General features: G+C 42.2%; 1 non-coding gene and 1 pseudogene across 1 annotated transcript in view; both read right to left on the bottom strand.

Moving 5' to 3' along the window:
* LOC142356031 (large subunit ribosomal RNA) overlaps nucleotides 1–1002 on the bottom strand; it is a 3522-nt gene extending 2520 nt beyond the window's left edge. The window contains exon 1 of the ribosomal RNA XR_012761347.1: nucleotides 1–1002. This exon is cut by the window's left edge and continues 2520 nt beyond it. This is a non-coding gene — a ribosomal RNA (large subunit ribosomal RNA).
* A 1683-nt stretch (nucleotides 1003–2685) lies between these two features.
* On the bottom strand, nucleotides 2686–2837 carry LOC142356030 (5.8S ribosomal RNA; annotated as a pseudogene).
* Nucleotides 2838–9138: the final 6301 nt, after the last annotated feature.

Here is a 9138-nt window from a genome sequence, read left to right as displayed (position 1 = left end):
TCAAGCTTTTGCTATCCTGAGGGAAACTTCGGAGGAAACCAGCTACTAGATGGTTCGATTAGTCTTTCGCCCCTATGCTCAGGTCAGACGATCGATTTGCACGTCAGAACCGCTTCGGGCTTCCACCATGGTTTCCCGTGGCTTCGCCCTGCCCAAGCATAGATCACCATCTTTCGGGTCGTGTGCTACTTGCTCTGGATCAGTCATGCAATAAGAGCAAAACCGTCCGTGGTTGCGGGACACCGAATCGGCGCCCTCACCACACAAAGTAGTGCAATTCATAAAAATTACACTGTTCACTTTCATTTCGCGTGTGCGCTTTCAATGAGCGACAACACTTGCAAGCAACTCACACTCCTTGGTCCGTGTTTCAAGACGGGCTGTAGAGAGCATTGAATAGGAAGTTGAGGTCAGACAGGCAATCAAGATCAATTTATCTCATTTTGTTTAGAATCAACAAGAAGAATTCCGAGGAAAACTTCTGCTCGATTCATTAACAAGATTTGCCAAAAGACGACAACTACACTACTCGGTAGCCGAGAATATAATATCAAGGCATTGAGTATGGTAACGCTCACTCCAGTTCCCCTTCAACAGTTTCACGTACTTTTCACTCTCTCTTCAGAGTGCTTTTCAACTTTCCCTCACGGTACTTGTTTACTATCGGTCTCGCTTTATAATTAGCTTTTGGAGAGACATATCTCCAGCTTCGAGTTGCACTTTCAAACAACTCTACTCATAGGAATGAGCCATTATGACTGGTATCGAAAATGACCTTTACAGGATTTTCACCTTCTTTGATGCTACTTTCCAGTAGACATCAGGACAAATTCACCAGTCTAGCATCAAACCATACCGGACACCGAGAAATGTTGCCATTTCTCTTCCCGATGAGCTTTTCCCTGTTCATTCGCCATTACTAAGGGATTCTCAGTTGATTTCTTTTCCTCCCCTTACTGATATGCTTAAGTTAAGGGGGTTCTCTCGCCCAATTCAGGTTATGTAGTTGATTGTCTCTTAATTGGTTCACTGACCAATATGAGACAGAAACCGATTCAGCAGTTTTGTTCGCTACTACTATCAAACACAGGTCGAAGTTTCCATTCAGTCATTAATTCCAACTTTCAAATGTTGTTGTTTCAGCTTTCGCTTACTAGAAGCAACATAATACTCGCTGCAATACAGACCTCGGGAAACCCTCACCGTGAATAAGGTTCACTCACATATTTCACTACATTTTGCGTGGGATTGGAGATGAGGCTACTCGTTCTTGCTCAGTACTAGGCTGAAAATTAACGAAACTTCGTTACAAACGTTCACATGTTGATGTTTCCGCTTTCGCGTACTCGAAACAACATAATACTAGTCTTTGTAATTTAGTTTCATAATTTCAACTGTTCTCATGCAGAATTTTTGCTCATTCTTATCCCAAATTTTGACCTGGCTACTAGTTACACTCCTTGTACTTATTGCAAAATGACCACAAATTTCAACAGCTTTCACATGTTGCTGTTTCGGCTTTCGCTTACTACAGTCAACATAATACTCGTTGCAAAATAAGTGCTCGGCATCTGCAATTTTCCAAAGACGAAGTTTCGCCAGTTCAATTTTCGCTCGCCAATTATGGCTACTAATTCACACGGTACTGAGCTCAACAACATTAAATTTGTTCAGCAAGACTTTCACATGTTGATGTTTTGGCTTTCGCCTACTAGAAGCAACATAATACTCGTCTTGTTAGCTCATTCAATGAGAATAGCTTTTCCCGTTGAGAATTTTTGCCTTCAATTGGCGTTGTAGTGAGTTTGGCTACTCAGATCACCAAATACTTGTGACAATTCGAACCAGAAATGTTTTCAATTTTCACATGCTGATGTTTCGGATTCAACCTACTAGAAGCAGCATAATACTTGTATTCAACAATTTCTGTATCAAATCCCAGTTTTCTCTGGTGCATCTTTGCCAAACTATTCCAAACTGCCTGAGTCTGAATACCAATTACAGGTACTAGTAAATGCACGTTACTAAGGACTATATAGTTCTAGGTTACTGTACACAACGACGTTCACATGTTGATGTTTCAGCTGCCGCTTACTAGAAACAACATAATACTTATCGTGCATACCTTTCCATAACTTGTCCTTTTCAGATGCATTAGTTTCCCTTTGTCTTGGCTTCTACAGTCAGACTGGCTACTAGTAACAGCACAGTACTAATCACATATCGTTCTACAGTTTGCAGACAACTTTCACATGTTGATGTTTCAGCTTTCGCCTACTAGAAACAACATAATACTCGCTGTATACATTTGTAGTTCTCTATGTAACTTTCATGTGAAGAAGTTTCGCCAGTCTTTTTGACTGTCTCAAATCTGAGTCATGCTTAGGCTACTAGTTGCTTCATAGTACTTATCGCCTCGAGATCATTGAACAAAACTTGATTTTCACATGTTGCTGTTTCAGCTTCCGCTTACTAGAAACAACATAATACTAGTCTCATTAAGTTCCGTCTCTTTGCAATTTTCTTATGAAGAAAATTCGCCATCACAATGACTCCAGCAGTTCTTGATCAAGGAATGCAATCATTGATCAGAATGCTATTATTTGAATCGGTTCTGCTTTAAGTGTTCCAATTTTATTGGAAGCACCAACAATAGAACATCAATGTGTTCAATCGAGAGTTATATAACCCTGAATCGGACGCAGTCAACAGCCGAAGCCGAGACCGCCTTTTGCGTTAGAGAGGTCGGTAAACAAATCTTGCGATTCATACCGAATTAACACATATAGCTGTGCTCCTCTTCGTAAAGCGAGCCAAGTGATCCCCTGTTGAAGGATGTATTTGGACCAATCTAGTAGCATTTGGTTTCCAACAAGCTCTCCCAAGTTAGCTTACTTATTGGGCTTTTCAACCAATTCGGTTGGCTACAAGCATCATCAAAGTACTAGCCACAGTTTGATCGCAAAATTCTACGACTTTCACATGTTGATGTTTCGGCTTGCGCTTAGCCTACTATAAGCAACATAATACTAGTCATATCATAGAGCGTGATCAGCTTGTGACGTTCTCATGATGAAGTTTCACCAACAGTGTCTCACTTCGAGCTTAAATCCAGCTACTAGTAACTACACAGTACTGACTGCAACGATAACTTTTATCTATACCTTTCACATGCTGCGCTTTCGGCCAGGGCCTACTAACGTCAACATAATACTCGATATAAACTTTTGTTCATGATGCAGCTTCCCCATGCAGAAGTTTCGCCTTCAAATGCTCTCTTGGCCATATGACGTAAGAAAAGGTTACTAGTAACATCACAGTACTAGCCACAGTTTGATTGCAAAATTCTACGACTTTCACATGTTGATGTTTCGGCTTGCGCTTAGCCTACTAGAAGCAACATAATACTAGTCATATCATAGAGCGTGATCAGCTTGTGACGTTCTCATGATGAAGTTTCACCAACAGTGTCTCATTTCGAGCTTAAATCCAGCTACTAGTAACTACACAGTACTGACTGCAACGCTAACTTTTATCTATACCTTTCACATGCTGCGCTTTCGGCCAGGGCCTACTAACGTCAACATAATACTCGATATAAACTTTTGTTCATGATGCAGCTTCCCCATGCAGAAGTTTCGCCTTCAAATGCTCTCTTGGCCATATGACGTAACACAAGGTTACTAGTAACATCACAGTACTAGCCACAATTTGATCGCAAAATTCTACGACTTTCACATGTTGATGTTTCGGCTTGCGCTTAGCCTACTATAAGCAACATAATACTAGTCATATCATAGAGCGTGATCAGCTTGTGACGTTCTCATGATGAAGTTTCACCAACAGTGTCTCACTTCGAGCTTAAATCCAGCTACTAGTAACTACACAGTACTGACTGCAACGATAACTTTTATCTATACCTTTCACATGCTGCGCTTTCGGCCAGGGCCTACTAACGTCAACATAATACCCCGATATAAACTTTTGTTCATGATGCAGCTTCCCCATGCAGAAGTTTCGCCTTCAAATGCTCTCTTGGCCATATGACGTAAGAAAAGGTTACTAGTAACATCACAGTACTAGCCACAGTTTGATTGCAAAATTCTACGACTTTCACATGTTGATGTTTCGGCTTGCGCTTAGCCTACTAGAAGCAACATAATACTAGTCATATCATAGAGCGTGATCAGCTTGTGACGTTCTCATGATGAAGTTTCACCAACAGTGTCTCATTTCGAGCTTAAATCCAGCTACTAGTAACTACACAGTACTGACTGCAACGCTAACTTTTATCTATACCTTTCACATGCTGCGCTTTCGGCCAGGGCCTACTAACGTCAACATAATACTCGATATAAACTTTTGTTCATGATGCAGCTTCCCCATGCAGAAGTTTCGCCTTCAAATGCTCTCTTGGCCATATGACGTAACACAAGGTTACTAGTAACATCACAGTACTAGCCACAATTTGATCGCAAAATTCTACGACTTTCACATGTTGATGTTTCGGCTTGCGCTTAGCCTACTAGAAGCAACATAATACTAGTCATATCATGGAGCGTGATCAGCTTGTGACGTTCTCATGATGAAGTTTCACCAACAGTGTCTCATTTCGAGCTTAAATCCAGCTACTAGTAACTACACAGTACTGACTGCAACGATAACTTTTATCTATACCTTTCACATGCTGCGCTTTCGGCCAGGGCCTACTAATGTCAACATAATACTCGATATAAACTTTTGTTCATGATGCAGCTTCCCCATGCAGAAGTTTCGCCTTCAAATGCTCTCTTGGCCATATGACGTAACACAAGGTTACTAGTAACATCACAGTACTAGCCACAATTTGATCGCAAAATTCTACGACTTTCACATGTTGATGTTTCGGCTTGCGCTTAGCCTACTAGAAGCAACATAATACTAGTCATATCATAGAGCTTGATCAGCTTGTGACATTCTCATGATGAAGTTTCACCAACAGTGTCTCATTTTGAGCTTAAATCCAGCTACTAGTAACTACACAGTACTGACTGCAACAATAACTTTTATCTATACCTTTCACATGCTGCGTTTTCGGCCAAGGCCTACTAACGTCAACATAATACTCGATATAAAATTTTGATCATGATGCAGCTTTCCCATGCAGAAGTTTCGCCTTCAAATGCTCTCTTGGCCATATGACGGAACACCAGGTTACTAGTAACATCACAGTACTAGCCACAGTTTGATTGCAAAATTCTACGACTTTCACATGTTGATGTTTCGGCTTGCGCTTAGCCTACTAGAAGCAACATAATACTAGTCATATCATAGAGCGTGATCAGCTTGTGACGTTCTCATGATGAAGTTTCACCAATAGTGTTTCATTCGAATTGGTTCTGCTTTAAGCTCTCCAATTGTTTTGGATGAACCAGTTTTGCCCTTCGAAGCCACTTTTGTGAGCTTTTGTGGGTCTTTACCAAGAGGATATACCTCAAGGCCTCTTTCAATTCCTTTAAGTTCTTTCAACTCCTTTACAGTTTCTAGGTTCACATACATAGCTGCAAACCTTATTTCTAGTTTTAAGTCTGGCCAACTTGGGGAGAGTTGGTGCAGACCGTGACCAATTCTAGTAGGATGCCACAACAAGAATGTGATCAACTTAGCTTGTCGATGAACCTGCCCCACATTCAAACAACTCTATCGCCTTTTCCTCGTATAGTTATATGCGAGGGCCTCTCATAGAGAGCGCTGTTAGCAACCTTTTCCACATAGACGATAAAGTTGTGAGTGTTTTGCACATGGCTGTTGTCATCACCACGTGACGAGTCAACTCAGCTTGACTCTCTACACTCCGACAAGCTTTGCACATACGCCTTTAGTTCAGTATGTGTCTTTAATCTGACTCCGGTGCCTCAAGCCGGAAAAATTGTCAGATTATGATCATTATCGGTTAGTCATCCCGATGCAAGATCGTATCGTACTGTCTTTGTCTACCTCCAGATTCCGAAGAACAGGAGGAGACTCTCCCAGACCTACATATCTGGGAGAATGTTCAGAGGGCGAGAAGCTGTGGATTACTCTCCCCTAAGAACTGACTAAACTTTACCCTCGTCCAAGGTAAGTTTATTTTAGCTAGCCTTCTATGTAAAGGATCTGAGGCTAAGCTGTGTTTTTTCGAGCCTTTGGCTCGGAGCAAGTTCAGTGGGCGCCCCGAGTAGCTCAACTCTTTCCCACTGAACAGCGCAACGCTCTGTCACTCGCTGGGATTTTTGCGTGTCGGTTCTAACCACGCGACTTGTGGACCTTTTTAGGCCTTTCTCATTCACAAGTCTATAGCTGGGCTTCTATAACCCAGCTTCTGAGATCTAGATAGCTGCAGTTCTGCTAGGCTGCTTTTGCTAACTAGTCTCCCTTTAAGCAGTCCCTTGCCATGACTGCTGAACTATGTATCCACACAAGTAGTTTTTGAGCTCGATACATAATTCGAGATTGGTTGCCAAGCAATCTCTAGCGACAGAGCGTCATGCGCACTACAGACATGGCCTCTACCAGCAGCCATGCCCGAAGGAATCAATCACTGATCCTTCCGCAGGTTCCCCTACGGAAACCTTGTTACGACTTTTACTTCCTCTAGACAATTAAGCTCGATCCGCTTCATCCCGTTGCCGGAGACCGAAGTCCCAACAGTAGGAATTTGCAATTCTTGCTTAACTATCCAATCAGTAGTAGCGACGGGCGGTGTGTACAAAGGGCAGGGACGTAATCCCTATGAGTTGTTGACTCATAAGTACCAGGAATTCCTGGTTCACGTCTGCAAGTTACAACAGACGATCCCCTTGAAGCGCTGTACTTTTCTCTGATTGCCCAGTCCATTTCGGACCAAGGGCTGAGTACTCAATCTAAAAGTACACAGTGTAGCGCGCGTGCAGTCCAGAACATCTAAGGGCATCACAGACCTGTTATAGCCTCACTTCATCTGCGGTATTTAATTCCGCATAGTTCCTCTAAGAAGTGTTTGAATTCACATATAGTGAATTTCATTATTTAGATGGAGAAGATCTCGTTCGTTATCGGAATTAACCAGACAGATCACTCCACTAACTAAGAACGGCCATGCACCACCGCCCATATAATCATGAAAGATATTCAATCTGTCAATCCTTAAGATGTCTGGACCGGGTGAGTTTTCCCGTGTTGAGTCAAATTAAGCCGCAGGCTCCACTCCTGGTGGTGCCCTTCCGTCAATTCCTTTAAGTTTCGATTTTGCAACCATACTTCCCCCGGAACCAATAAACTTTGGTTTCCCGGTTAATCTCTTGCCAAGTCAAGATCGACTTTGACAAATTGTAGGTTGGTATAGTTTATGGTCAGAATTACGAGGGTATCTAATCCTCTTCAATACTCTGACTTTCGTTCTTGATTAATGAAAACATTCTTGGCAAATGCTTTCGCAGTAGTTTGTCTTGCCACGATCCAAGAATTTCACCTCTAACGTAGCAATACAAATGCCCCCGTCTGTTCCTTTCAATCATTACCGCACTCAGCCAACCGGCATCAATCGAGTAGCGGGTCATTCTCCATTATTCCATGCTTTATTATTCGATCCCAAAGGATGCTTTGAACACTCTAATTTTCTCAGGGTGAAAACACCGTTTCCACAGTTCGTCACATTTAAGTGCAAACTATTTCTTCGATGCGAAGGATGAGCGGAACGAGTCAACAGATTTAACTGAAGACCATGTTGCCGTTCTACTCAAACAGATCCAACTATGAGCTTTTTAAACGCAGCAACTATTGCATACGCTTGTAGAGGCTGGTATTACCGCGGCTGCTGGCACCAGACTTGCCCTCTACTCGTTCATCAATGGAGCTTTTAAGTCCATTCCATTCTGATTACAAACCATAAAGGTTCATATCATTATTTCTAGTCACTACCTCCTCGTGCGGAGAGTGGGTAATTTGCGTGCCTGCTGCCTTCCTTGGATGTGGTAGCCGTTTCTAAGGCTCCCTCTCCGGAATCGAACCCTGATTCCCCGTTACCCGTCACAACCATGGTAGTCCGTTACACTACCATCATAGGTTGATAGGTCAGAAATTCGGAAGTTCCGTCCCCAAGCCGAAGCTATCTGGGATCTTTCAGTTACTAGGACTCATCACGGGATGTGTCTGTACTTAGCAAATCACCCGGTGTAGTCTTGTAAAAGTCTCCGACAGTGTCGGACAATCAGCATGCATTAGCTGCAGGGTTACCGCAGTTATTCATTTAGCTTGCAAATCAACTAATAGATAGTAACTGATTTAATGAGCCATTCGCGGTTCCACTTTTTCAAGCTTCGCTTGCACATGCATGGCTTAGTCTTTCAGACAAGCATATGGCAACTGACAGGATCAATCAGTTTAATTGTACTTTGAACAATCTTTCGATTTGTTCGAATTTAGAAAGACATAGCCTTGCGGCCTCGTCAATCTTGCTTTGAGCTTTTTAAATCACGAAGAGTTTCAATGCATGCTTTGGCATGGCTACTAGTTACTACACAGTACTCTACACACTTAGAGTTACCCACGATTACACATTTCACATGCTGATGTTTCGGCTCGCGCGTACTAGAAACAGCATAATACTATGTGTACTGGTAGATAGCGCTCTGTGAGCATTTCCCATGAGCAGGTTTTGCCCTCCAAATCTCTGTTCTACTGTTACCAATACCGGCTAACAACTGTATCATACTAGGGAGAATTGACTCATGATTTAAAAACCAGATGTTCACATGTCGATGTTTCGGCTCTCGCCTACTAGAAACAACATAATACTAGTCTGTTAAAAATCTCAATCACGCCGCCTCTTCAGATACAGAAGTTTTACCTTTTATTGGTTAGAGAACAGCTTTCCAGCTGTCGACATGGTTACTAGTAACAACACCGTACTCAACACAAAAACTTTTCAACTTCACAACTTTCACATGCTGATGTTTCTGCTTTCGCATACTAGAAACAGCATAATACTTATTGTTTTGTCAAGTAATTTGTGTGTCTTTCCCATGTGAAGTTTCACCGGTCAACAATGTTTCCCTGACCAATTACGGCTACTAGTAGCTGTATAATACTAGGGAAAATGATTGAGGATTTAATATCAGATTTTCACATGTTGATGTTTCG

Source organism: Convolutriloba macropyga, unplaced genomic scaffold (assembly GCF_964194025.1).
Source record: "Convolutriloba macropyga unplaced genomic scaffold, txConMacr16.3 SCAFFOLD_3263, whole genome shotgun sequence".
NCBI lineage: Eukaryota > Metazoa > Xenacoelomorpha > Acoela > Convolutidae > Convolutriloba > Convolutriloba macropyga.
Note: the sequence above shows the minus strand (reverse complement) of the source record. Positions and strands in the feature narration are given on the sequence as shown.